Here is a 27,975-nt window from a genome sequence, read left to right as displayed (position 1 = left end):
AAATATTTTTTGAGTATATTCAATCATGTATATGTAGCCAATATATATCTACCATCATGGTTTGTGCAGATAGAATATTATCAGACCAAGTTTTGTACCGGCAGGATTAAGGCGTCAAATTCAAATCCCCCCCCCTCCCCAGTTCTTCACAAGTTGGGATAGGCTTTGCCACTGGCAGGGCCATAACAGAGGCGATGTGGATGGTGCCGTTGACATGGCCTCAGTCCCAGTCATGATGAATTTGGCAGGCCTCCATGTAATGCCCACCACGATGAATAAGAAGCGAGCACCTGGTTACCGTAACCTGGCTACTCTCCTTCACTTTACATGGATCTCCCCAACAGTCATGATGTATTCACGTCTCATCCCTGCGAGACTCAGAGGAGCTGCACATGCCACAAAGTGATGAAGAAGCCAAAGCTGTCTTTCAGTCTAAACTCGGCACAGGAGACAAAAGAAGACTGAAGCGAGAAAAGACGAAGAGGATTAAGTAGAAGCGGTTGAGCAAGTAAAATAATAAACCAACAGACTCAAGTGACTGTATTGCTGCCTCCAGTAGTATTATCATAGCAATGGATAAACTCTATCCCCCTTCCAATTTAAACGATTAAAGAGAAATTGTTCGAATGATACAACTGAACATAAAAATATTGAAAAAGTGTTTCAAAAACACTGTTACCTTCTAAAGAGGGAGCTCATTTTAGGTCCAATGTTACCTGACAAACCTAAACACATATACAGGAGAGCTCCCAATCTCAAATCCAAACTGGTAACCAGTACGAATGCACCCATACCACAGATGTCAATCATCATATCTACCGGTTTTTACCGATGTGGGACATGCATAGGTTGGAGGCATGAAAAAAAATTGAACAAATAACCATTAATGACAAAGAAATTAAGGTGACAGAATTCATCACATGTAACACCAAAAATATAGTATATGCTATCATGTGCTGTTGCAATAAATACTATATTGGTAGAACATCACAACCATTTAAAATTCGTCTGGGAGAACATTTGCGGAATATCAAAAAGGGCCTAGAATCCCACGCGCTCTCAGTACATGTAAAAAGAAAAAGAACACAGGTGTTCCATTTGTAGTTTTTGTGGCATCATGGCCATTAAGGGGAGGGAAAGGTGCCATGATAATGCAACACAGCAAGAACTGAAACTAACTTCATTTTCAATAGCAAAACCCTAATCCCGAGTGGGCTCAATAGCGATTTCGAGCTCAAATGGTTCTTATAACATCCTTTATTGGTTCATCTTTATTATTTACATTTCTATACACATGCTATAATATCATGTTGAATTATTAAGTTCTAGCATCATGTAGTGTGATTTAGTGTATCATAAAAAATAGGAATTTGATACCTACCGGTAATTTCTTTTCTCCTAGTCCGTAGTGGATACTGGAGTCTTGTACTTTAGTACCATGGGGTATAGATCGGGTCCACTGGAGCCTGGCACTTTAAAAACCTTTAGTGTGTGTATGTGTGTGCTGGCTCCTCCCCTCTATGCCCCTCCTACCAGACTCAGTCTAGGAAAACTGCCCGAGGAGACGGACATAGTATGAGAGAAGAAACATTACAACAGCAGTGAGGCAACAAGCCAACACACAACCATAAAAGAAAGGAGGGCGCTAACCAGAACAGAAGATAGCAACACCAACCTAACCAGGATAGCACAGCTATCCCAACAATATAATGAGACTGCAACGCCGGTCCAACCAAATACTTACACAGGTAAGCAGGAATGAAGCAGTGAGGCAGGCGCACGGTATCCACTATGGACTAGGAGAAAAGGAATTACCGGTAGGTATCAAATTCATGTTTTCTCTTACGTTCTAGTGGATACTGGGGTCTTGTACTTTAGTACCATGGGGAAGTCCCAAAGACCCAAACGGGTGTGAGAGTGCTGAGACCCCTGTAAAACCACCTGACCAAACTGAAGGTCATCGTTGGCCAAGGTATTAAACCGATAGAATTTAATAAACGTGTTCGAACCAGACCAAGTAGCAGCTCGGCACAACTGCAGGGCCGATAATCCCCGGGAAGCCGCCCAGGAAGAGCCCACCAACCTCGTCGAGTGGGCCTGAATAGACGTCAGCAAGGGCAGAGCCGCCAAAGTATATGCCTGTTGAATGGTCAACCGAAGCAAGCAAGCAAGCAATAGTTTGCTTAGAAGCCGGCCAACCAACCGTGGAGGCAGCTTAAAGGACAAACAGCGAGTCAGACTGCAGATGACAGACCGTCCTTTTGACATAAATCTTCAGGGCCCTGACCACATCCAAGGACTCAGGACAAACGGAAACGTCAGACAGACTGGAACCACAATAGGTTGATTCACATGAAAAGCTGACACCACTTTTGGCAATAACTGAGGATGGGTCCTAAGTTCCACTCTGTCTTCATGAAATATCAAATATGGGCTCATACAGGATAAGGCCACCAATTCAGACACACATCTGGCAGACGCCAATGCCAATAACATCACCGTCTTCCAGGTGAGAAATTTTAACTCCACCCTATGTAAGAGTTCAAACCAGTCCGATTGGAGAAAGGACAGAACTACATTGAGGTCCCACTGAGCTGTGGGAGGTACAAATGGCGGTTGCAAATGAAGAACTCTCTTCAGGAAAGTTTGTACTTCAGGCAACACGGTAAGTTGTTTCTGGAAGAAAATAGAGAGCGCAGAAATCTGGAGTTTGGTGGGGCCTAATCGTAGGCCCATATCCACTCCCGCATGCAGGAAAAGTAGAAAACGACAAATTCTAAATTCCACAGGAGAAACCTTTCTACCCTCACACCAGGAAACATACTTCTTCCAGATACGATGGTAATGTTTAGACGTAACCAGCTTCCTGGCCTGGACCATGGTGGAAATGACCCTGGAGGGAAGACCTTTCCTAGCTAGAATTTCCCTCTCAACTTCTAAGCCGTCAAACGTAGCCGCTGTAAGTCTGGATAGATGAACGGACCTTGTTGAAGATCTCCTCAGAGTGGTAGAGGCCAGGGATCCTCCAGAGCCATGGCTAGGAGGTCCGCGTACCACGCCCATCGAGGCCAATCCGGGGCAATTAGAATTGCCTGAACGCTTTCCCTTCTTAGTGGTTTCAAGGAACTTCTGAATACTATCTCTTAGAATACCTTCCAATACTTTCCCCACTATAGATGTAAGACTAACTGGTCTATAATTACCTGGTTCAGCTTTGCTTCCCTTTTTGAATATAGGCACTACTTCCGCTATACGCCAGTCTTTGGGAACCATACCTGATATAACTGAATACTTAAAGATCAAAGATAGCGGTTTTGCCAGTTCAGAGGGAAGCTCCATTAGAACCCTTGGATGAATACCATCGGGCCCTGGTGATTTATTAATCTTTAAATGTTTTAATCGGTCACAGACTACTTCCTCGCTTAAATAAGTACCTATCAGTGTGATATTCTCATTATTGAGATTGTGCGTTAGTCCCTGAATTGGGTCCTCACGAGTGAATACTGTTGAAAAAAACTCATTTAGTGTGTCCGCTATGTCATTATCATTTTTGCTTAAGACTCCCAACTTGTCTTTTAAAGGGCCTATACTCTCCTTCTTTAATCTCTTGCTATTAATGTATTTAAAGAATTTTTGGGGATTCGCTTTGCTTTCCTTTGCTACTAGTTTTTCAGTTTCTACTTAAGCCGCTCTTATTTCCTTTTTGCAAATTTTGTTACAGTCCTTAAAGTGCTGAAATGACTCTGCTTCCCCGTCAGATTTGTATTTTTTAAATGCTCGCCTTTTCTTGCCCATAAGTTCCTTAATCTTTTTGTTAAGCCACATCGGTTTATACATTTTTTTCCTTTTTTTGCTACTCATAGGAATACATTTGAGTGTATTTTTAGCTAGCAGGAATTTTAGTACCTCCCATTTCTCCGTAGTATTTTTTCCTAAAAACAAACCTTCCCATTCAATATCCCTGAAAAATACCCTCATCTTTTCAAAATTTGCTTTGCTAAAGTTTAAAGTCCTAGTTGAGCCAGTATAGGGCTGTTTATAGAAACTGATATTGAATGTGACCATATTGTGGTCGCTGTTTTCTATGGGTTCCCCTACTATAATACCTGATACCAAATCCCCATTGTTTGTTAATACCAGGTCTAAGATTGCATTGTACCTAGTTGGTTCCTCAATTAGTTGGACTAAGTAGTTATCATTAAGTGTGTTTAAAAACATATTGCCCCTAGCAGTATCACATGAATCGTTTTTCCAGTTTATCTCTGGATAGTTAAAATCTCCCATCACTACTATGTCTCCTACTCCTGCTGCTCTTTCAATTTGCTTTAGTAACAATTCATCATCAGATGCGTTGATACCAGGCTGCCTATAGCATACACCCAATACTAACTTTTTTATTCCTTTTTCCCCGCATGCAATTTCTACCCATAATGTCTCGACAGTGTCTACAGTCCCCTCCTGAATATCTTCCCATATATTAGGTTTTAAAAACGGCTTTACGTAAAGACACACCCCTCCACCCTTTTTATTTAGTCTGTCTCCTAAACAGTGTATAGCCCTCTAGATTGACTGTCCAATCATGAGATTCGTCTCACCAAGTTTCAGTAATGCCTATAATATCATACTGTTTGCTTGCTGCAAGTATTTCTAGTTCACCCTTTTTACCAGTAATGCTTCTGGCGTTAACATACATACAACTAAGATAAGTATTTTCCCTTGTGTTAGGGACATCTTTCACCTTATGTAGCAAGGATGACCTGTAATTGTCATTGGTTAGTGCTGTGGTAAAATCCCTTTTAGTACCCATGTTAGTAACCTTACCGCCTGCTCTTACCCTCCCCCCAACTTCTCCCCCATTTCGTTTACTACCGCCATCCCCACTATTCTCACTGCATGACCCATAGTTTCTAGCTAAACCCTCCCCCCAGGCTCCTAGTTTAAAATCTCCTCCACCCTTCTAACCATCCTTCCCCCCAGCACCGCTGCCCCCTCCTCAGTCAGGTGCAATCCGTCACGACAAAAGAGATGGTGCCTGACTGAGAAGTCCGCCCAGTGTTCCAGGAACACAAACCCCTCTTTCCTGCACCAATCCCTAAGCCACACATTTACCTCCCTAATCTCCCTCTGCCTCCCTGGACTAGCGCGTGGCACGGGTAATAATTCCGAGAATATTACCTTAGATATCCTTGCCTTCAGTTTCTTTCCTAAGTCCCTATAGTCTTTCTTAAGGACTTCCCACCTTCCGCTAACTTTGTCATTGGTGCCAACGTGCACCAAGACCGCCGGGTCTTTGCCAGCCCCTCCCAACAATCTATCTACCCGGTCCGCGATGTGACGTACCCGAGCACCCAGGAGACAACAGACTGTACGGCGATCACGGTCCCGGTAGCAGATTGCCCTATCTGCCTTCCTGATGATAGAATCCCCTACCACCACCATCTGACTAGGTACCTCTCTATCTTTTATCCCAACCGCGCCAGAGGGACTGCACCTCTGGATGCTAGAGGGAGCAGTCTCCTCCGGCACCTTCATTTCTTCACTATCATCCTCCGATTCCTCGTCCAATCGGGCAAATTTGTTCGGGTTTGATAGTTCGGAGATGTCGTGCCTCCCCCTCTTTTTCTTCCTTCTAACTGTGACCCAACTGGCTACCTGATCATCATCCTCTTCTACCAGTGACCCCTTCCGCAACTCCTCCACCGTTCTGTCTAAACTACGCTCGAGATTGTGAATCTCCCTCAGTCGCGTAACGGTTTGCTCTAGATCAGTTACCTGGGCTTCCAGGGCAACAGTTCGCACACACCTCGTGCAGATGTAATCACACTGGGCCGGTAGCTCCAGGTGTGCATACATCTTGCACGACATGCACTGAGTGAGGTCCTCAATCACAGCCCCTCCCATATTGTTTGTAAGGTCTAACTCCCTGTTACTCTCACAGAAAAAGCAGCAAAAATAAAAAGTAGAAGACAAGCAATCTCACTTATACAATAAATTAAGCTGGCTTATACTTATACTTACAGTAGTATATATGCAACAGTTTCCATAGTTGTTTGTCTGTGTCATCTGTTTTGATAATGTTTAAATAAGATTTAATTTTAGTTTGCATCCACCATATTTACCAAACCAATAAGTAATATTATTAAAACTGAATTTGTAGGGTACATTGAAATAAAAATATTTTTTGAGTATATTCAATCATGTATATGTAGCCAATATATATCTACCATCATGGTTTGTGCAGATAGAATATTATCAGACCAAGTTTTGTACCGGCAGGATTAAGGCGTCAAATTCAAATCCCCCCCCCTCCCCAGTTCTTCACAAGTTGGGATAGGCTTTGCCACTGGCAGGGCCATAACAGAGGCGATGTGGATGGTGCCGTTGACATGGCCTCAGTCCCAGTCATGATGAATTTGGCAGGCCTCCATGTAATGCCCACCACGATGAATAAGAAGCGAGCACCTGGTTACCGTAACCTGGCTACTCTCCTTCACTTTACATGGATCTCCCCAACAGTCATGATGTATTCACGTCTCATCCCTGCGAGACTCAGAGGAGCTGCACATGCCACAAAGTGATGAAGAAGCCAAAGCTGTCTTTCAGTCTAAACTCGGCACAGGAGACAAAAGAAGACTGAAGCGAGAAAAGACGAAGAGGATTAAGTAGAAGCGGTTGAGCAAGTAAAATAATAAACCAACAGACTCAAGTGACTGTATTGCTGCCTCCAGTAGTATTATCATAGCAATGGATAAACTCTATCCCCCTTCCAATTTAAACGATTAAAGAGAAATTGTTCGAATGATACAACTGAACATAAAAATATTGAAAAAGTGTTTCAAAAACACTGTTACCTTCTAAAGAGGGAGCTCATTTTAGGTCCAATGTTACCTGACAAACCTAAACACATATACAGGAGAGCTCCCAATCTCAAATCCAAACTGGTAACCAGTACGAATGCACCCATACCACAGATGTCAATCATCATATCTACCGGTTTTTACCGATGTGGGACATGCATAGGTTGGAGGCATGAAAAAAAATTGAACAAATAACCATTAATGACAAAGAAATTAAGGTGACAGAATTCATCACATGTAACACCAAAAATATAGTATATGCTATCATGTGCTGTTGCAATAAATACTATATTGGTAGAACATCACAACCATTTAAAATTCGTCTGGGAGAACATTTGCGGAATATCAAAAAGGGCCTAGAATCCCACGCGCTCTCAGTACATGTAAAAAGAAAAAGAACACAGGTGTTCCATTTGTAGTTTTTGTGGCATCATGGCCATTAAGGGGAGGGAAAGGTGCCATGATAATGCAACACAGCAAGAACTGAAACTAACTTCATTTTCAATTGCAAAACCCTAATCCCGAGTGGGCTCAATAGCGATTTCGAGCTCAAATGGTTCTTATAACATCCTTTATTGGTTCATCTTTATTATTTACATTTCTATACACATGCTATAATATCATGTTGAATTATTAAGTTCTAGCATCATGTAGTGTGATTTAGTGTATCATAAAAAATAGGAATTTGATACCTACCGGTAATTTCTTTTCTCCTAGTCCGTAGTGGATACTGGAGTCTTGTACTTTAGTACCATGGGGTATAGATCGGGTCCACTGGAGCCTGGCACTTTAAAAACCTTTAGTGTGTGTATGTGTGTGCTGGCTCCTCCCCTCTATGCCCCTCCTACCAGACTCAGTCTAGGAAAACTGCCCGAGGAGACGGACATAGTATGAGAGAAGAAACATTACAACAGCAGTGAGGCAACAAGCCAACACACAACCATAAAAGAAAGGAGGGCGCTAACCAGAACAGAAGATAGCAACACCAACCTAACCAGGATAGCACAGCTATCCCAACAATATAATGAGACCGCAACGCCGGTCCAACCAAATACTTACACAGGTAAGCAGGAATGAAGCAGTGAGGCAGGCGCACGGTATCCACTATGGACTAGGAGAAAAGGAATTACCGGTAGGTATCAAATTCATGTTTTCTCTTACGTTCTAGTGGATACTGGGGTCTTGTACTTTAGTACCATGGGGAAGTCCCAAAGACCCAAACGGGTGTGAGAGTGCTGAGACCCCTGTAAAACCACCTGACCAAACTGAAGGTCATCGTTGGCCAAGGTATTAAACCGATAGAATTTAATAAACGTGTTCGAACCAGACCAAGTAGCAGCTCGGCACAACTGCAGGGCCGATAATCCCCGGGAAGCCGCCCAGGAAGAGCCCACCAACCTCGTCGAGTGGGCCTGAATAGACGTCAGCAAGGGCAGAGCCGCCAAAGTATATGCCTGTTGAATGGTCAACCGAAGCAAGCAAGCAAGCAATAGTTTGCTTAGAAGCCGGCCAACCAACCGTGGAGGCAGCTTAAAGGACAAACAGCGAGTCAGACTGCAGATGACAGACCGTCCTTTTGACATAAATCTTCAGGGCCCTGACCACATCCAAGGACTCAGGACAAACGGAAACGTCAGACAGACTGGAACCACAATAGGTTGATTCACATGAAAAGCTGACACCACTTTTGGCAATAACTGAGGATGGGTCCTAAGTTCCACTCTGTCTTCATGAAATATCAAATATGGGCTCATACAGGATAAGGCCACCAATTCAGACACACATCTGGCAGACGCCAATGCCAAGAACATCACCGTCTTCCAGGTGAGAAATTTTAACTCCACCCTATGTAAGAGTTCAAACCAGTCCGATTGGAGAAAGGACAGAACTACATTGAGGTCCCACTGAGCTGTGGGAGGTACAAATGGCGGTTGCAAATGAAGAACTCTCTTCAGGAAAGTTTGTACTTCAGGCAACACGGTAAGTTGTTTCTGGAAGAAAATAGAGAGCGCAGAAATCTGGAGTTTGGTGGGGCCTAATCGTAGGCCCATATCCACTCCCGCATGCAGGAAAAGTAGAAAACGACAAATTCTAAATTCCACAGGAGAAACCTTTCTACCCTCACACCAGGAAACATACTTCTTCCAGATACGATGGTAATGTTTAGACGTAACCAGCTTCCTGGCCTGGACCATGGTGGAAATGACCCTGGAGGGAAGACCTTTCCTAGCTAGAATTTCCCTCTCAACTTCTAAGCCGTCAAACGTAGCCGCTGTAAGTCTGGATAGATGAACGGACCTTGTTGAAGATCTCCTCAGAGTGGTAGAGGCCAGGGATCCTCCAGAGCCATGGCTAGGAGGTCCGCGTACCACGCCCATCGAGGCCAATCCGGGGCAATTAGAATTGCCTGAACGCTTTCCCTTCTTAGTGGTTTCAAGGAACTTCTGAATACTATCTCTTAGAATACCTTCCAATACTTTCCCCACTATAGATGTAAGACTAACTGGTCTATAATTACCTGGTTCAGCTTTGCTTCCCTTTTTGAATATAGGCACTACTTCCGCTATACGCCAGTCTTTGGGAACCATACCTGATATAACTGAATACTTAAAGATCAAAGATAGCGGTTTTGCCAGTTCAGAGTGAAGCTCCATTAGAACCCTTGGATGAATACCATCGGGCCCTGGTGATTTATTAATCTTTAAATGTTTTAATCGGTCACAGACTACTTCCTCGCTTAAATAAGTACCTATCAGTGTGATATTCTCATTATTGAGATTGTGCGTTAGTCCCTGAATTGGGTCCTCACGAGTGAATACTGTTGAAAAAAACTCATTTAGTGTGTCCGCTATGTCATTATCATTTTTGCTTAAGACTCCCAACTTGTCTTTTAAAGGGCCTATACTCTCCTTCTTTAATCTCTTGCTATTAATGTATTTAAAGAATTTTTGGGGATTCGCTTTGCTTTCCTTTGCTACTAGTTTTTCAGTTTCTACTTAAGCCGCTCTTATTTCCTTTTTGCAAATTTTGTTACAGTCCTTATAGTGCTGAAATGACTCTGCTTCCCCGTCAGATTTGTATTTTTTAAATGCTCGCCTTTTCTTGCCCATAAGTTCCTTAATCTTTTTGTTAAGCCACATCGGTTTATACATTTTTTTCCTTTTTTTGCTACTCATAGGAATACATTTGAGTGTATTTTTAGCTAGCAGGAATTTTAGTACCTCCCATTTCTCCGTAGTATTTTTTCCTAAAAACAAACCTTCCCATTCAATATCCCTGAAAAATACCCTCATCTTTTCAAAATTTGCTTTGCTAAAGTTTAAAGTCCTAGTTGAGCCAGTATAGGGCTGTTTATAGAAACTGATATTGAATGTGACCGTATTGTGGTCGCTGTTTTCTATGGGTTCCCCTACTATAATACCTGATACCAAATCCCCATTGTTTGTTAATACCAGGTCTAAGATTGCATTGTACCTAGTTGGTTCCTCAATTAGTTGGACTAAGTAGTTATCATTAAGTGTGTTTAAAAACATATTGCCCCTAGCAGTATCACATGAATCGTTTTTCCAGTTTATCTCTGGATAGTTAAAATCTCCCATCACTACTATGTCTCCTACTCCTGCTGCTCTTTCAATTTGCTTTAGTAACAATTCATCATCAGATGCGTTGATACCAGGCTGCCTATAGCATACACCCAATACTAACTTTTTTATTCCTTTTTCCCCGCATGCAATTTCTACCCATAATGTCTCGACAGTGTCTACAGTCCCCTCCTGAATATCTTCCCATATATTAGGTTTTAAAAACGGCTTTACGTAAAGACACACCCCTCCACACTTTTTATTTAGTCTGTCTCCTAAACAGTGTATAGCCCTCTAGATTGACTGTCCAATCATGAGATTCGTCTCACCAAGTTTCAGTAATGCCTATAATATCATACTGTTTGCTTGCTGCAAGTATTTCTAGTTCACCCTTTTTACCAGTAATGCTTCTGGCGTTAACATACATACAACTAAGATAAGTATTTTCCCTTGCGTTAGGGACATCTTTCACCTTATGTAGCAAGGATGACCTGTAATTGTCATTGGTTAGTGCTGTGGTAAAATCCCTTTTAGTACCCATGTTAGTAACCTTACCGCCTGCTCTTACCCTCCCCCCAACTTCTCCCCCATTTCGTTTACTACCGCCATCCCCACTATTCTCACTGCATGACCCATAGTTTCTAGCTAAACCCTCCCCCCAGGCTCCTAGTTTAAAATCTCCTCCAACCTTCTAACCATCCTTTCCCCCAGCACCGCTGCCCCCTCCTCAGTCAGGTGCAATCCGTCACGACAAAAGAGATGGCGCCTGACTGAGAAGTCCGCCCAGTGTTCCAGGAACACAAACCCCTCTTTCCTGCACCAATCCCTAAGCCACACATTTACCTCCCTAATCTCCCTCTGCCTCCCTGGACTAGCGCGTGGCACGGGTAATAATTCCGAGAATATTACCTTAGATATCCTTGCCTTCAGTTTCTTTCCTAAGTCCCTATAGTCTTTCTTAAGGACATCCCACCTTCCGCTAACTTTGTCATTGGTGCCAACGTGCACCAAGACCGCCGGGTCTTTGCCAGCCCCTCCCAACAATCTATCTACCCGGTCCGCGATGTGACGTACCCGAGCACCCAGGAGACAACAGACTGTACGGCGATCACGGTCCCGGTAGCAGATTGCCCTATCTGCCTTCCTGATGATAGAATCCCCTACCACCACCATCTGACTAGGTACCTCTCTACCTTTTATCCCAACCGCGCCAGAGGGACTGCACCTCTGGATGCTAGAGGGAGCAGTCTCCTCCGGCACCTTCATTTCTTCACTATCATCCTCCGATTCCTCGTCCAATCGGGCAAATTTGTTCGGGTTTGATAGTTCGGAGATGTCGTGCCTCCCCCTCTTTTTCTTCCTTCTAACTGTGACCCAACTGGCTACCTGATCATCATCCTCTTCTACCAGTGACCCCTTCCGCAACTCCTCCACCGTTCTGTCTAAACTACGCTCGAGATTGTGAATCTCCCTCAGTCGCGTAACGGTTTGCTCTAGATCAGTTACCTGGGCTTCCAGGGCAACAGTTCGCACACACCTCGTGCAGATGTAATCACACTGGGCCGGTAGCTCCAGGTGTGCATACATCTTGCACGACATGCACTGAGTGAGGTCCTCAATCACAGCCCCTCCCATATTGTTTGTAAGGTCTAACTCCCTGTTACTCTCACAGAAAAAGCAGCAAAAATAAAAAGTAGAAGACAAGCAATCTCACTTATACAATAAATTAAGCTGGCTTATACTTATACTTACAGTAGTATATATGCAACAGTTTCCATAGTTGTTTGTCTGTGTCATCTGTTTTGATAATGTTTAAATAAGATTTAATTTTAGTTTGCATCCACCATATTTACCAAACCAATAAGTAATATGGGCCCTCATTCCGAGTTGTTCGCTCGGTATTTTTCATCGCATCGCAGTGAAAATCCGCTTAGTACGCATGCGCAATGTTCGCACTGCGACTGCGCCAAGTAACTTTACTATGATGAAAGTATTTTTACTCACGGCTTTTTCTTCGCTCCGGCGATCGTAATGTGATTGACAGGAAATGGGTGTTACTGGGCGGAAACACGGCGTTTCAGGGGCGTGTGGCTGAAAACGCTACCGTTTCCGGAAAAAACGCAGGAGTGGCCGGGGAAACGGTGGGAGTGCCTGGGCGAACGCTGGGTGTGTTTGTGACGTCAACCAGGAACGACAAGCACTGAACTGATCGCACAGGCAGAGTAAGTCTGGAGCTACTCTGAAACTGCTAAGTAGTTAGTAATCGCAATATTGCGAATACATCGGTCGCAATTTTAAGAAGCTAAGATTCACTCCCAGTAGGCGGCGGCTTAGCGTGTGTAACTCTGCTAAATTCGCCTTGCGACCGATCAACTCGGAATGAGGGCCATTATTAAAACTGAGTTTGTAGGGTACATTGAAATAAAAATATTTTTTGAGTATATTCAATCATGTATATGTAGCCAATATATATCTACCATCATGGTTTGTGCAGATAGAATATTATCAGACCAAGTTTTGTACCGGCAGGATTAAGGCGTCAAATTCAAATCCCCCCCCCCTCCCCAGTTCTTCACAAGTTGGGATAGGCTTTGCCACTGGCAGGGCCATAACAGAGGCGATGTGGATGGTGCCGTTGACATGGCCTCAGTCCCAGTCATGATGAATTTGGCAGGCCTCCATGTAATGCCCACCACGATGAATAAGAAGCGAGCACCTGGTTACCGTAACCTGGCTACTCTCCTTCACTTTACATGGATCTCCCCAACAGTCATGATGTATTCACGTCTCATCCCTGCGAGACTCAGAGGAGCTGCACATGCCACAAAGTGATGAAGAAGCCAAAGCTGTCTTTCAGTCTAAACTCGGCACAGGAGACAAAAGAAGACTGAAGCGAGAAAAGACGAAGAGGATTAAGTAGAAGCGGTTGAGCAAGTAAAATAATAAACCAACAGACTCAAGTGACTGTATTGCTGCCTCCAGTAGTATTATCATAGCAATGGATAAACTCTATCCCCCTTCCAATTTAAACGATTAAAGAGAAATTGTTCGAATGATACAACTGAACATAAAAATATTGAAAAAGTGTTTCAAAAACACTGTTACCTTCTAAAGAGGGAGCTCATTTTAGGTCCAATGTTACCTGACAAACCTAAACACATATACAGGAGAGCTCCCAATCTCAAATCCAAACTGGTAACCAGTACGAATGCACCCATACCACAGATGTCAATCATCATATCTACCGGTTTTTACCGATGTGGGACATGCATAGGTTGGAGGCATGAAAAAAAATTGAACAAATAACCATTAATGACAAAGAAATTAAGGTGACAGAATTCATCACATGTAACACCAAAAATATAGTATATGCTATCATGTGCTGTTGCAATAAATACTATATTGGTAGAACATCACAACCATTTAAAATTCGTCTGGGAGAACATTTGCGGAATATCAAAAAGGGCCTAGAATCCCACGCGCTCTCAGTACATGTAAAAAGAAAAAGAACACAGGTGTTCCATTTGTAGTTTTTGTGGCATCATGGCCATTAAGGGGAGGGAAAGGTGCCATGATAATGCAACACAGCAAGAACTGAAACTAACTTCATTTTCAATTGCAAAACCCTAATCCCGAGTGGGCTCAATAGCGATTTCGAGCTCAAATGGTTCTTATAACATCCTTTATTGGTTCATCTTTATTATTTACATTTCTATACACATGCTATAATATCATGTTGAATTATTAAGTTCTAGCATCATGTAGTGTGATTTAGTGTATCATAAAAAATAGGAATTTGATACCTACCGGTAATTTCTTTTCTCCTAGTCCGTAGTGGATACTGGAGTCTTGTACTTTAGTACCATGGGGTATAGATCGGGTCCACTGGAGCCTGGCACTTTAAAAACCTTTAGTGTGTGTATGTGTGTGCTGGCTCCTCCCCTCTATGCCCCTCCTACCAGACTCAGTCTAGGAAAACTGCCCGAGGAGACGGACATAGTATGAGAGAAGAAACATTACAACAGCAGTGAGGCAACAAGCCAACACACAACCATAAAAGAAAGGAGGGCGCTAACCAGAACAGAAGATAGCAACACCAACCTAACCAGGATAGCACAGCTATCCCAACAATATAATGAGACTGCAACGCCGGTCCAACCAAATACTTACACAGGTAAGCAGGAATGAAGCAGTGAGGCAGGCGCACGGTATCCACTATGGACTAGGAGAAAAGGAATTACCGGTAGGTATCAAATTCATGTTTTCTCTTACGTTCTAGTGGATACTGGGGTCTTGTACTTTAGTACCATGGGGAAGTCCCAAAGACCCAAACGGGTGTGAGAGTGCTGAGACCCCTGTAAAACCACCTGACCAAACTGAAGGTCATCGTTGGCCAAGGTATTAAACCGATAGAATTTAATAAACGTGTTCGAACCAGACCAAGTAGCAGCTCGGCACAACTGCAGGGCCGATAATCCCCGGGAAGCCGCCCAGGAAGAGCCCACCAACCTCGTCGAGTGGGCCTGAATAGACGTCAGCAAGGGCAGAGCCGCCAAAGTATATGCCTGTTGAATGGTCAACCGAGGCAAACAAGCAAGCAATAGTTTGCTTAGAAGCCGGCCAACCAACCGTGGAGGCAGCTTAAAGGACAAACAGCGAGTCAGACTGCAGATGACAGACCGTCCTTTTGACATAAATCTTCAGGGCCCTGACCACATCCAAGGACTCAGGACAAACGGAAACGTCAGACAGACTGGAACCACAATAGGTTGATTCACATGAAAAGCTGACACCACTTTTGGCAATAACTGAGGATGGGTCCTAAGTTCCACTCTGTCTTCATGAAATATCAAATATGGGCTCATACAGGATAAGGCCACCAATTCAGACACACATCTGGCAGACGCCAATGCCAAGAACATCACCGTCTTCCAGGTGAGAAATTTTAACTCCACCCTATGTAAGAGTTCAAACCAGTCCGATTGGAGAAAGGACAGAACTACATTGAGGTCCCACTGAGCTGTGGGAGGTACAAATGGCGGTTGCAAATGAAGAACTCTCTTCAGGAAAGTTTGTACTTCAGGCAACACGGTAAGTTGTTTCTGGAAGAAAATAGAGAGCGCAGAAATCTGGAGTTTGGTGGGGCCTAATCGTAGGCCCATATCCACTCCCGCATGCAGGAAAAGTAGAAAACGACAAATTCTAAATTCCACAGGAGAAACCTTTCTACCCTCACACCAGGAAACATACTTCTTCCAGATACGATGGTAATGTTTAGACGTAACCAGCTTCCTGGCCTGGACCATGGTGGAAATGACCCTGGAGGGAAGACCTTTCCTAGCTAGAATTTCCCTCTCAACTTCTAAGCCGTCAAACGTAGCCGCTGTAAGTCTGGATAGATGAACGGACCTTGTTGAAGATCTCCTCAGAGTGGTAGAGGCCAGGGATCCTCCAGAGCCATGGCTAGGAGGTCCGCGTACCACGCCCATCGAGGCCAATCCGGGGCAATTAGAATTGCCTGAACGCTTTCCCTTCTTAGTGGTTTCAAGGAACTTCTGAATACTATCTCTTAGAATACCTTCCAATACTTTCCCCACTATAGATGTAAGACTAACTGGTCTATAATTACCTGGTTCAGCTTTGCTTCCCTTTTTGAATATAGGCACTACTTCCGCTATACGCCAGTCTTTGGGAACCATACCTGATATAACTGAATACTTAAAGATCAAAGATAGCGGTTTTGCCAGTTCAGAGGGAAGCTCCATTAGAACCCTTGGATGAATACCATCGGGCCCTGGTGATTTATTAATCTTTAAATGTTTTAATCGGTCACAGACTACTTCCTCGCTTAAATAAGTACCTATCAGTGTGATATTCTCATTATTGAGATTGTGCGTTAGTCCCTGAATTGGGTCCTCACGAGTGAATACTGTTGAAAAAAACTCATTTAGTGTGTCCGCTATGTCATTATCATTTTTGCTTAAGACTCCCAACTTGTCTTTTAAAGGGCCTATACTCTCCTTCTTTAATCTCTTGCTATTAATGTATTTAAAGAATTTTTGGGGATTCGCTTTGCTTTCCTTTGCTACTAGTTTTTCAGTTTCTACTTAAGCCGCTCTTATTTCCTTTTTGCAAATTTTGTTACAGTCCTTAAAGTGCTGAAATGACTCTGCTTCCCCGTCAGATTTGTATTTTTTAAATGCTCGCCTTTTCTTGCCCATAAGTTCCTTAATCTTTTTGTTAAGCCACATCGGTTTATACATTTTTTTCCTTTTTTTGCTACTCATAGGAATACATTTGAGTGTATTTTTAGCTAGCAGGAATTTTAGTACCTCCCATTTCTCCGTAGTATTTTTTCCTAAAAACAAACCTTCCCATTCAATATCCCTGAAAAATACCCTCATCTTTTCAAAATTTGCTTTGCTAAAGTTTAAAGTCCTAGTTGAGCCAGTATAGGGCTGTTTATAGAAACTGATATTGAATGTGACCATATTGTGGTCGCTGTTTTCTATGGGTTCCCCTACTATAATACCTGATACCAAATCCCCATTGTTTGTTAATACCAGGTCTAAGATTGCATTGTACCTAGTTGGTTCCTCAATTAGTTGGACTAAGTAGTTATCATTAAGTGTGTTTAAAAACATATTGCCCCTAGCAGTATCACATGAATCGTTTTTCCAGTTTATCTCTGGATAGTTAAAATCTCCCATCACTACTATGTCTCCTACTCCTGCTGCTCTTTCAATTTGCTTTAGTAACAATTCATCATCAGATGCGTTGATACCAGGCTGCCTATAGCATACACCCAATACTAACTTTTTTATTCCTTTTTCCCCGCATGCAATTTCTACCCATAATGTCTCGACAGTGTCTACAGTCCCCTCCTGAATATCTTCCCATATATTAGGTTTTAAAAACGGCTTTACGTAAAGACACACCCCTCCACCCTTTTTATTTAGTCTGTCTCCTAAACAGTGTATAGCCCTCTAGATTGACTGTCCAATCATGAGATTCGTCTCACCAAGTTTCAGTAATGCCTATAATATCATACTGTTTGCTTGCTGCAAGTATTTCTAGTTCACCCTTTTTACCAGTAATGCTTCTGGCGTTAACATACATACAACTAAGATAAGTATTTTCCCTTGTGTTAGGGACATCTTTCACCTTATGTAGCAAGGATGACCTGTAATTGTCATTGGTTAGTGCTGTGGTAAAATCCCTTTTAGTACCCATGTTAGTAACCTTACCGCCTGCTCTTACCCTCCCCCCAACTTCTCCCCCATTTCGTTTACTACCGCCATCCCCACTATTCTCACTGCATGACCCATAGTTTCTAGCTAAACCCTCCCCCCAGGCTCCTAGTTTAAAATCTCCTCCACCCTTCTAACCATCCTTCCCCCCAGCACCGCTGCCCCCTCCTCAGTCAGGTGCAATCCGTCACGACAAAAGAGATGGTGCCTGACTGAGAAGTCCGCCCAGTGTTCCAGGAACACAAACCCCTCTTTCCTGCACCAATCCCTAAGCCACACATTTACCTCCCTAATCTCCCTCTGCCTCCCTGGACTAGCGCGTGGCACGGGTAATAATTCCGAGAATATTACCTTAGATATCCTTGCCTTCAGTTTCTTTCCTAAGTCCCTATAGTCTTTCTTAAGGACTTCCCACCTTCCGCTAACTTTGTCATTGGTGCCAACGTGCACCAAGACCGCCGGGTCTTTGCCAGCCCCTCCCAACAATCTATCTACCCGGTCCGCGATGTGACGTACCCGAGCACCCAGGAGACAACAGACTGTACGGCGATCACGGTCCCGGTAGCAGATTGCCCTATCTGCCTTCCTGATGATAGAATCCCCTACCACCACCATCTGACTAGGTACCTCTCTATCTTTTATCCCAACCGCGCCAGAGGGACTGCACCTCTGGATGCTAGAGGGAGCAGTCTCCTCCGGCACCTTCATTTCTTCACTATCATCCTCCGATTCCTCGTCCAATCGGGCAAATTTGTTCGGGTTTGATAGTTCGGAGATGTCGTGCCTCCCCCTCTTTTTCTTCCTTCTAACTGTGACCCAACTGGCTACCTGATCATCATCCTCTTCTACCAGTGACCCCTTCCGCAACTCCTCCACCGTTCTGTCTAAACTACGCTCGAGATTGTGAATCTCCCTCAGTCGCGTAACGGTTTGCTCTAGATCAGTTACCTGGGCTTCCAGGGCAACAGTTCGCACACACCTCGTGCAGATGTAATCACACTGGGCCGGTAGCTCCAGGTGTGCATACATCTTGCACGACATGCACTGAGTGAGGTCCTCAATCACAGCCCCTCCCATATTGTTTGTAAGGTCTAACTCCCTGTTACTCTCACAGAAAAAGCAGCAAAAATAAAAAGTAGAAGACAAGCAATCTCACTTATACAATAAATTAAGCTGGCTTATACTTATACTTACAGTAGTATATATGCAACAGTTTCCATAGTTGTTTGTCTGTGTCATCTGTTTTGATAATGTTTAAATAAGATTTAATTTTAGTTTGCATCCACCATATTTACCAAACCAATAAGTAATATTATTAAAACTGAATTTGTAGGGTACATTGAAATAAAAATATTTTTTGAGTATATTCAATCATGTATATGTAGCCAATATATATCTACCATCATGGTTTGTGCAGATAGAATATTATCAGACCAAGTTTTGTACCGGCAGGATTAAGGCGTCAAATTCAAATCCCCCCCCCTCCCCAGTTCTTCACAAGTTGGGATAGGCTTTGCCACTGGCAGGGCCATAACAGAGGCGATGTGAATGGTGCCGTTGACATGGCCTCAGTCCCAGTCATGATGAATTTGGCAGGCCTCCATGTAATGCCCACCACGATGAATAAGAAGCGAGCACCTGGTTACCGTAACCTGGCTACTCTCCTTCACTTTACATGGATCTCCCCAACAGTCATGATGTATTCACGTCTCATCCCTGCGAGACTCAGAGGAGCTGCACATGCCACAAAGTGATGAAGAAGCCAAAGCTGTCTTTCAGTCTAAACTCGGCACAGGAGACAAAAGAAGACTGAAGCGAGAAAAGACGAAGAGGATTAAGTAGAAGCGGTTGAGCAAGTAAAATAATAAACCAACAGACTCAAGTGACTGTATTGCTGCCTCCAGTAGTATTATCATAGCAATGGATAAACTCTATCCCCCTTCCAATTTAAACGATTAAAGAGAAATTGTTCGAATGATACAACTGAACATAAAAATATTGAAAAAGTGTTTCAAAAACACTGTTACCTTCTAAAGAGGGAGCTCATTTTAGGTCCAATGTTACCTGACAAGCCTAAACACATATACAGGAGAGCTCCCAATCTCAAATCCAAACTGGTAACCAGTACGAATGCACCCATACCACAGATGTCAATCATCATATCTACCGGTTTTTACCGATGTGGGACATGCATAGGTTGGAGGCATGAAAAAAAATTGAACAAATAACCATTAATGACAAAGAAATTAAGGTGACAGAATTCATCACATGTAACACCAAAAATATAGTATATGCTATCATGTGCTGTTGCAATAAATACTATATTGGTAGAACATCACAACCATTTAAAATTCGTCTGGGAGAACATTTGCGGAATATCAAAAAGGGCCTAGAATCCCACGCGCTCTCAGTACATGTAAAAAGAAAAAGAACACAGGTGTTCCATTTGTAGTTTTTGTGGCATCATGGCCATTAAGGGGAGGGAAAGGTGCCATGATAATGCAACACAGCAAGAACTGAAACTAACTTCATTTTCAATTGCAAAACCCTAATCCCGAGTGGGCTCAATAGCGATTTCGAGCTCAAATGGTTCTTATAACATCCTTTATTGGTTCATCTTTATTATTTACATTTCTATACACATGCTATAATATCATGTTGAATTATTAAGTTCTAGCATCATGTAGTGTGATTTAGTGTATCATAAAAAATAGGAATTTGATACCTACCGGTAATTTCTTTTCTCCTAGTCCGTAGTGGATACTGGAGTCTTGTACTTTAGTACCATGGGGTATAGATCGGGTCCACTGGAGCCTGGCACTTTAAAAACCTTTAGTGTGTGTATGTGTGTGCTGGCTCCTCCCCTCTATGCCCCTCCTACCAGACTCAGTCTAGGAAAACTGCCCGAGGAGACGGACATAGTATGAGAGAAGAAACATTACAACAGCAGTGAGGCAACAAGCCAACACACAACCATAAAAGAAAGGAGGGCGCTAACCAGAACAGAAGATAGCAACACCAACCTAACCAGGATAGCACAGCTATCCCAACAATATAATGAGACCGCAACGCCGGTCCAACCAAATACTTACACAGGTAAGCAGGAATGAAGCAGTGAGGCAGGCGCACGGTATCCACTATGGACTAGGAGAAAAGGAATTACCGGTAGGTATCAAATTCATGTTTTCTCTTACGTTCTAGTGGATACTGGGGTCTTGTACTTTAGTACCATGGGGAAGTCCCAAAGACCCAAACGGGTGTGAGAGTGCTGAGACCCCTGTAAAACCACCTGACCAAACTGAAGGTCATCGTTGGCCAAGGTATTAAACCGATAGAATTTAATAAACGTGTTCGAACCAGACCAAGTAGCAGCTCGGCACAACTGCAGGGCCGATAATCCCCGGGAAGCCGCCCAGGAAGAGCCCACCAACCTCGTCGAGTGGGCCTGAATAGACGTCAGCAAGGGCAGAGCCGCCAAAGTATATGCCTGTTGAATGGTCAACCGAAGCAAGCAAGCAAGCAATAGTTTGCTTAGAAGCCGGCCAACCAACCGTGGAGGCAGCTTAAAGGACAAACAGCGAGTCAGACTGCAGATGACGGACCGTCCTTTTGACATAAATCTTCAGGGCCCTGACCACATCCAAGGACTCAGGACAAATGGAAACGTCAGACAGACTGGAACCACAATAGGTTGATTCACATGAAAAGCTGACACCACTTTTGGCAATAACTGAGGATGGGTCCTAAGTTCCACTCTGTCTTCATGAAATATCAAATATGGGCTCATACAGGATAAGGCCACCAATTCAGACACACATCTGGCAGACGCCAATGCCAATAACATCACCGTCTTCCAGGTGAGAAATTTTAACTCCACCCTATGTAAGAGTTCAAACCAGTCCGATTGGAGAAAGGACAGAACTACATTGAGGTCCCACTGAGCTGTGGGAGGTACAAATGGCGGTTGCAAATGAAGAACTCTCTTCAGGAAAGTTTGTACTTCAGGCAACACGATAAGTTGTTTCTGGAAGAAAATAGAGAGCGCAGAAATCTGGAGTTTGGTGTGGCCTAATCGTAGGCCCATATCCACTCCCGCATGCAGGAAAAGTAGAAAACGACAAATTCTAAATTCCACAGGAGAAACCTTTCTACCCTCACACCAGGAAACATACTTCTTCCAGATACGATGGTAATGTTTAGACGTAACCAGCTTCCTGGCCTGGACCATGGTGGAAATGACCCTGGAGGGAAGACCTTTCCTAGCTAGAATTTCCCTCTCAACTTCTAAGCCGTCAAACGTAGCCGCTGTAAGTCTGGATAGATGAACGGACCTTGCTGAAGATCTCCTCAGAGTGGTAGAGGCCAGGGATCCTCCAGAGCCATGGCTAGGAGGTCCGCATACCACGCCCATCGAGGCCAATCCGGGGCAATTAGAATTGCCTGAACGCTTTCCCTTCTTAGTGGTTTCAAGGAACTTCTGAATACTATCTCTTAGAATACCTTCCAATACTTTCCCCACTATAGATGTAAGACTAACTGGTCTATAATTACCTGGTTCAGCTTTGCTTCCCTTTTTGAATATAGGCACTACTTCCGCTATACGCCAGTCTTTGGGAACCATACCTGATATAACTGAATACTTAAAGATCAAAGATAGCAGTTTTGCCAGTTCAGAGTGAAGCTCCATTAGAACCCTTGGATGAATACCATCGGGCCCTGGTGATTTATTAATCTTTAAATGTTTTAATCGGTCACAGACTACTTCCTCGCTTAAATAAGTACCTATCAGTGTGATATTCTCATTATTGAGATTGTGCGTTAGTCCCTGAATTGGGTCCTCACGAGTGAATACTGTTGAAAAAAACTCATTTAGTGTGTCCGCTATGTCATTATCATTTTTGCTTAAGACTCCCAACTTGTCTTTTAAAGGGCCTATACTCTCCTTCTTTAATCTCTTGCTATTAATGTATTTAAAGAATTTTTGGGGATTTGCTTTGCTTTCCTTTGCTACTAGTTTTTCAGTTTCTACTTAAGCTGCTCTTATTTCCTTTTTGCAAATTTTGTTACAGTCCTTATAGTGCTGAAATGACTCTGCTTCCCCGTCAGATTTGTATTTTTTAAATGCTCGCCTTTTCTTGCCCATAAGTTCCTTAATCTTTTTGTTAAGCCACATCGGTTTATACATTTTTTTCCTTTTTTTGCTACTCATAGGAATACATTTGAGTGTATTTTTAGCTAGCAGGAATTTTAGTACCTCCCATTTCTCCGTAGTATTTTTTCCTAAAAACAAACCTTCCCATTCAATATCCCTGAAAAATACCCTCATCTTTTCAAAATTTGCTTTGCTAAAGTTTAAAGTCCTAGTTGAGCCAGTATAGGGCTGTTTATAGAAACTGATATTGAATGTGACCATATTGTGGTCGCTGTTTTCTATGGGTTCCCCTACTATAATACCTGATACCAAATCCCCATTGTTTGTTAATACCAGGTCTAAGATTGCATTGTACCTAGTTGGTTCCTCAATTAGTTGGACTAAGTAGTTATCATTAAGTGTGTTTAAAAACATATTGCCCCTAGCAGTATCACATGAATCGTTTTTCCAGTTTATCTCTGGATAGTTAAAATCTCCCATCACTACTATGTCTCCTACTCCTGCTGCTCTTTCAATTTGCTTTAGTAACAATTCATCATCAGATGCGTTGATACCAGGCTGCCTATAGCATACACCCAATACTAACTTTTTTATTCCTTTTTCCCCGCATGCAATTTCTACCCATAATGTCTCGACAGTGTCTACAGTCCCCTCCTGAATATCTTCCCATATATTAGGTTTTAAAAACGGCTTTACGTAAAGACACACCCCTCCACCCTTTTTATTTAGTCTGTCTCCTAAACAGTGTATAGCCCTCTAGATTGACTGTCCAATCATGAGATTCGTCTCACCAAGTTTCAGTAATGCCTATAATATCATACTGTTTGCTTGCTGCAAGTATTTCTAGTTCACCCTTTTTACCAGTAATGCTTCTGGCGTTAACATACATACAACTAAGATAAGTATTTTCCCTTGTGTTAGGGACATCTTTCACCTTATGTAGCAAGGATGACCTGTAATTGTCATTGGTTAGTGCTGTGGTAAAATCCCTTTTAGTACCCATGTTAGTAACCTTACCGCCTGCTCTTACCCTCCCCCCAACTTCTCCCCCATTTCGTTTACTACCGCCATCCCCACTATTCTCACTGCATGACCCATAGTTTCTAGCTAAACCCTCCCCCCAGGCTCCTAGTTTAAAATCTCCTCCACCCTTCTAACCATCCTTCCCCCCAGCACCGCTGCCCCCTCCTCAGTCAGGTGCAATCCGTCACGACAAAAGAGATGGTGCCTGACTGAGAAGTCCGCCCAGTGTTCCAGGAACACAAACCCCTCTTTCCTGCACCAATCCCTAAGCCACACATTTACCTCCCTAATCTCCCTCTGCCTCCCTGGACTAGCGCGTGGCACGGGTAATAATTCCGAGAATATTACCTTAGATATCCTTGCCTTCAGTTTCTTTCCTAAGTCCCTATAGTCTTTCTTAAGGACTTCCCACCTTCCGCTAACTTTGTCATTGGTGCCAACGTGCACCAAGACCGCCGGGTCTTTGCCAGCCCCTCCCAACAATCTATCTACCCGGTCCGCGATGTGACGTACCCGAGCACCCAGGAGACAACAGACTGTACAGCGATCACGGTCCCGGTAGCAGATTGCCCTATCTGCCTTCCTGATGATAGAATCCCCTACCACCACCATCTGACTAGGTACCTCTCTATCTTTTATCCCAACCGCGCCAGAGGGACTGCACCTCTGGATGCTAGAGGGAGCAGTCTCCTCCGGCACCTTCATTTCTTCACTATCATCCTCCGATTCCTCGTCCAATCGGGCAAATTTGTTCGGGTTTGATAGTTCGGAGATGTCGTGCCTCCCCCTCTTTTTCTTCCTTCTAACTGTGACCCAACTGGCTACCTGATCATCATCCTCTTCTACAAGTGACCCCTTCCGCAACTCCTCCACCGTTCTGTCTAAACTACGCTCGAGATTGTGAATCTCCCTCAGTCGCGTAACGGTTTGCTCTAGATCAGTTACCTGGGCTTCCAGGGCAACAGTTCGCACACACCTCGTGCAGATGTAATCACACTGGGCCGGTAGCTCCAGGTGTGCATACATCTTGCACGACATGCACTGAGTGAGGTCCTCAATCACAGCCCCTCCCATATTGTTTGTAAGGTCTAACTCCCTGTTACTCTCACAGAAAAAGCAGCAAAAATAAAAAGTAGAAGACAAGCAATCTCACTTATACAATAAATTAAGCTGGCTTATACTTATACTTACAGTAGTATATATGCAACAGTTTCCATAGTTGTTTGTCTGTGTCATCTGTTTTGATAATGTTTAAATAAGATTTAATTTTAGTTTGCATCCACCATATTTACCAAACCAATAAGTAATATTATTAAAACTGAATTTGTAGGGTACATTGAAATAAAAATATTTTTTGAGTATATTCAATCATGTATATGTAGCCAATATATATCTACCATCATGGTTTGTGCAGATAGAATATTATCAGACCAAGTTTTGTACCGGCAGGATTAAGGCGTCAAATTCAAATCCCCCCCCCTCCCCAGTTCTTCACAAGTTGGGATAGGCTTTGCCACTGGCAGGGCCATAACAGAGGCGATGTGGATGGTGCCGTTGACATGGCCTCAGTCCCAGTCATGATGAATTTGGCAGGCCTCCATGTAATGCCCACCACGATGAATAAGAAGCGAGCACCTGGTTACCGTAACCTGGCTACTCTCCTTCACTTTACATGGATCTCCCCAACAGTCATGATGTATTCACGTCTCATCCCTGCGAGACTCAGAGGAGCTGCACATGCCACAAAGTGATGAAGAAGCCAAAGCTGTCTTTCAGTCTAAACTCGGCACAGGAGACAAAAGAAGACTGAAGCGAGAAAAGACGAAGAGGATTAAGTAGAAGCGGTTGAGCAAGTAAAATAATAAACCAACAGACTCAAGTGACTGTATTGCTGCCTCCAGTAGTATTATCATAGCAATGGATAAACTCTATCCCCCTTCCAATTTAAACGATTAAAGAGAAATTGTTCGAATGATACAACTGAACATAAAAATATTGAAAAAGTGTTTCAAAAACACTGTTACCTTCTAAAGAGGGAGCTCATTTTAGGTCCAATGTTACCTGACAAACCTAAACACATATACAGGAGAGCTCCCAATCTCAAATCCAAACTGGTAACCAGTACGAATGCACCCATACCACAGATGTCAATCATCATATCTACCGGTTTTTACCGATGTGGGACATGCATAGGTTGGAGGCATGAAAAAAAATTGAACAAATAACCATTAATGACAAAGAAATTAAGGTGACAGAATTCATCACATGTAACACCAAAAATATAGTATATGCTATCATGTGCTGTTGCAATAAATACTATATTGGTAGAACATCACAACCATTTAAAATTCGTCTGGGAGAACATTTGCGGAATATCAAAAAGGGCCTAGAATCCCACGCGCTCTCAGTACATGTAAAAAGAAAAAGAACACAGGTGTTCCATTTGTAGTTTTTGTGGCATCATGGCCATTAAGGGGAGGGAAAGGTGCCATGATAATGCAACACAGCAAGAACTGAAACTAACTTCATTTTCAATTGCAAAACCCTAATCCCGAGTGGGCTCAATAGCGATTTCGAGCTCAAATGGTTCTTATAACATCCTTTATTGGTTCATCTTTATTATTTACATTTCTATACACATGCTATAATATCATGTTGAATTATTAAGTTCTAGCATCATGTAGTGTGATTTAGTGTATCATAAAAAATAGGAATTTGATACCTACCGGTAATTTCTTTTCTCCTAGTCCGTAGTGGATACTGGAGTCTTGTACTTTAGTACCATGGGGTATAGATCGGGTCCACTGGAGCCTGGCACTTTAAAAACCTTTAGTGTGTGTATGTGTGTGCTGGCTCCTCCCCTCTATGCCCCTCCTACCAGACTCAGTCTAGGAAAACTGCCCGAGGAGACGGACATAGTATGAGAGAAGAAACATTACAACAGCAGTGAGGCAACAAGCCAACACACAACCATAAAAGAAAGGAGGGCGCTAACCAGAACAGAAGATAGCAACACCAACCTAACCAGGATAGCACAGCTATCCCAACAATATAATGAGACCGCAACGCCGGTCCAACCAAATACTTACACAGGTAAGCAGGAATGAAGCAGTGAGGCAGGCGCACGGTATCCACTATGGACTAGGAGAAAAGGAATTACCGGTAGGTATCAAATTCATGTTTTCTCTTACGTTCTAGTGGATACTGGGGTCTTGTACTTTAGTACCATGGGGAAGTCCCAAAGACCCAAACGGGTGTGAGAGTGCTGAGACCCCTGTAAAACCACCTGACCAAACTGAAGGTCATCGTTGGCCAAGGTATTAAACCGATAGAATTTAATAAACGTGTTCGAACCAGACCAAGTAGCAGCTCGGCACAACTGCAGGGCCGATAATCCCCGGGAAGCCGCCCAGGAAGAGCCCACCAACCTCGTCGAGTGGGCCTGAATAGACGTCAGCAAGGGCAGAGCCGCCAAAGTATATGCCTGTTGAATGGTCAACCGAAGCAAGCAAGCAAGCAATAGTTTGCTTAGAAGCCGGCCAACCAACCGTGGAGGCAGCTTAAAGGACAAACAGCGAGTCAGACTGCAGATGACAGACCGTCCTTTTGACATAAATCTTCAGGGCCCTGACCACATCCAAGGACTCAGGACAAACGGAAACGTCAGACAGACTGGAACCACAATAGGTTGATTCACATGAAAAGCTGACACCACTTTTGGCAATAACTGAGGATGGGTCCTAAGTTCCACTCTGTCTTCATGAAATATCAAATATGGGCTCATACAGGATAAGGCCACCAATTCAGACACACATCTGGCAGACGCCAATGCCAAGAACATCACCGTCTTCCAGGTGAGAAATTTTAACTCCACCCTATGTAAGAGTTCAAACCAGTCCGATTGGAGAAAGGACAGAACTACATTGAGGTCCCACTGAGCTGTGGGAGGTACAAATGGCGGTTGCAAATGAAGAACTCTCTTCAGGAAAGTTTGTACTTCAGGCAACACGATAAGTTGTTTCTGGAAGAAAATAGAGAGCGCAGAAATCTGGAGTTTGGTGTGGCCTAATCGTAGGCCCATATCCACTCCCGCATGCAGGAAAAGTAGAAAA

The sequence above is a fragment of the Pseudophryne corroboree genome, chromosome 6 (genome assembly GCF_028390025.1).
Source record: "Pseudophryne corroboree isolate aPseCor3 chromosome 6, aPseCor3.hap2, whole genome shotgun sequence".
Taxonomy (NCBI): domain Eukaryota; kingdom Metazoa; phylum Chordata; class Amphibia; order Anura; family Myobatrachidae; genus Pseudophryne; species Pseudophryne corroboree.
Note: the sequence above shows the minus strand (reverse complement) of the source record.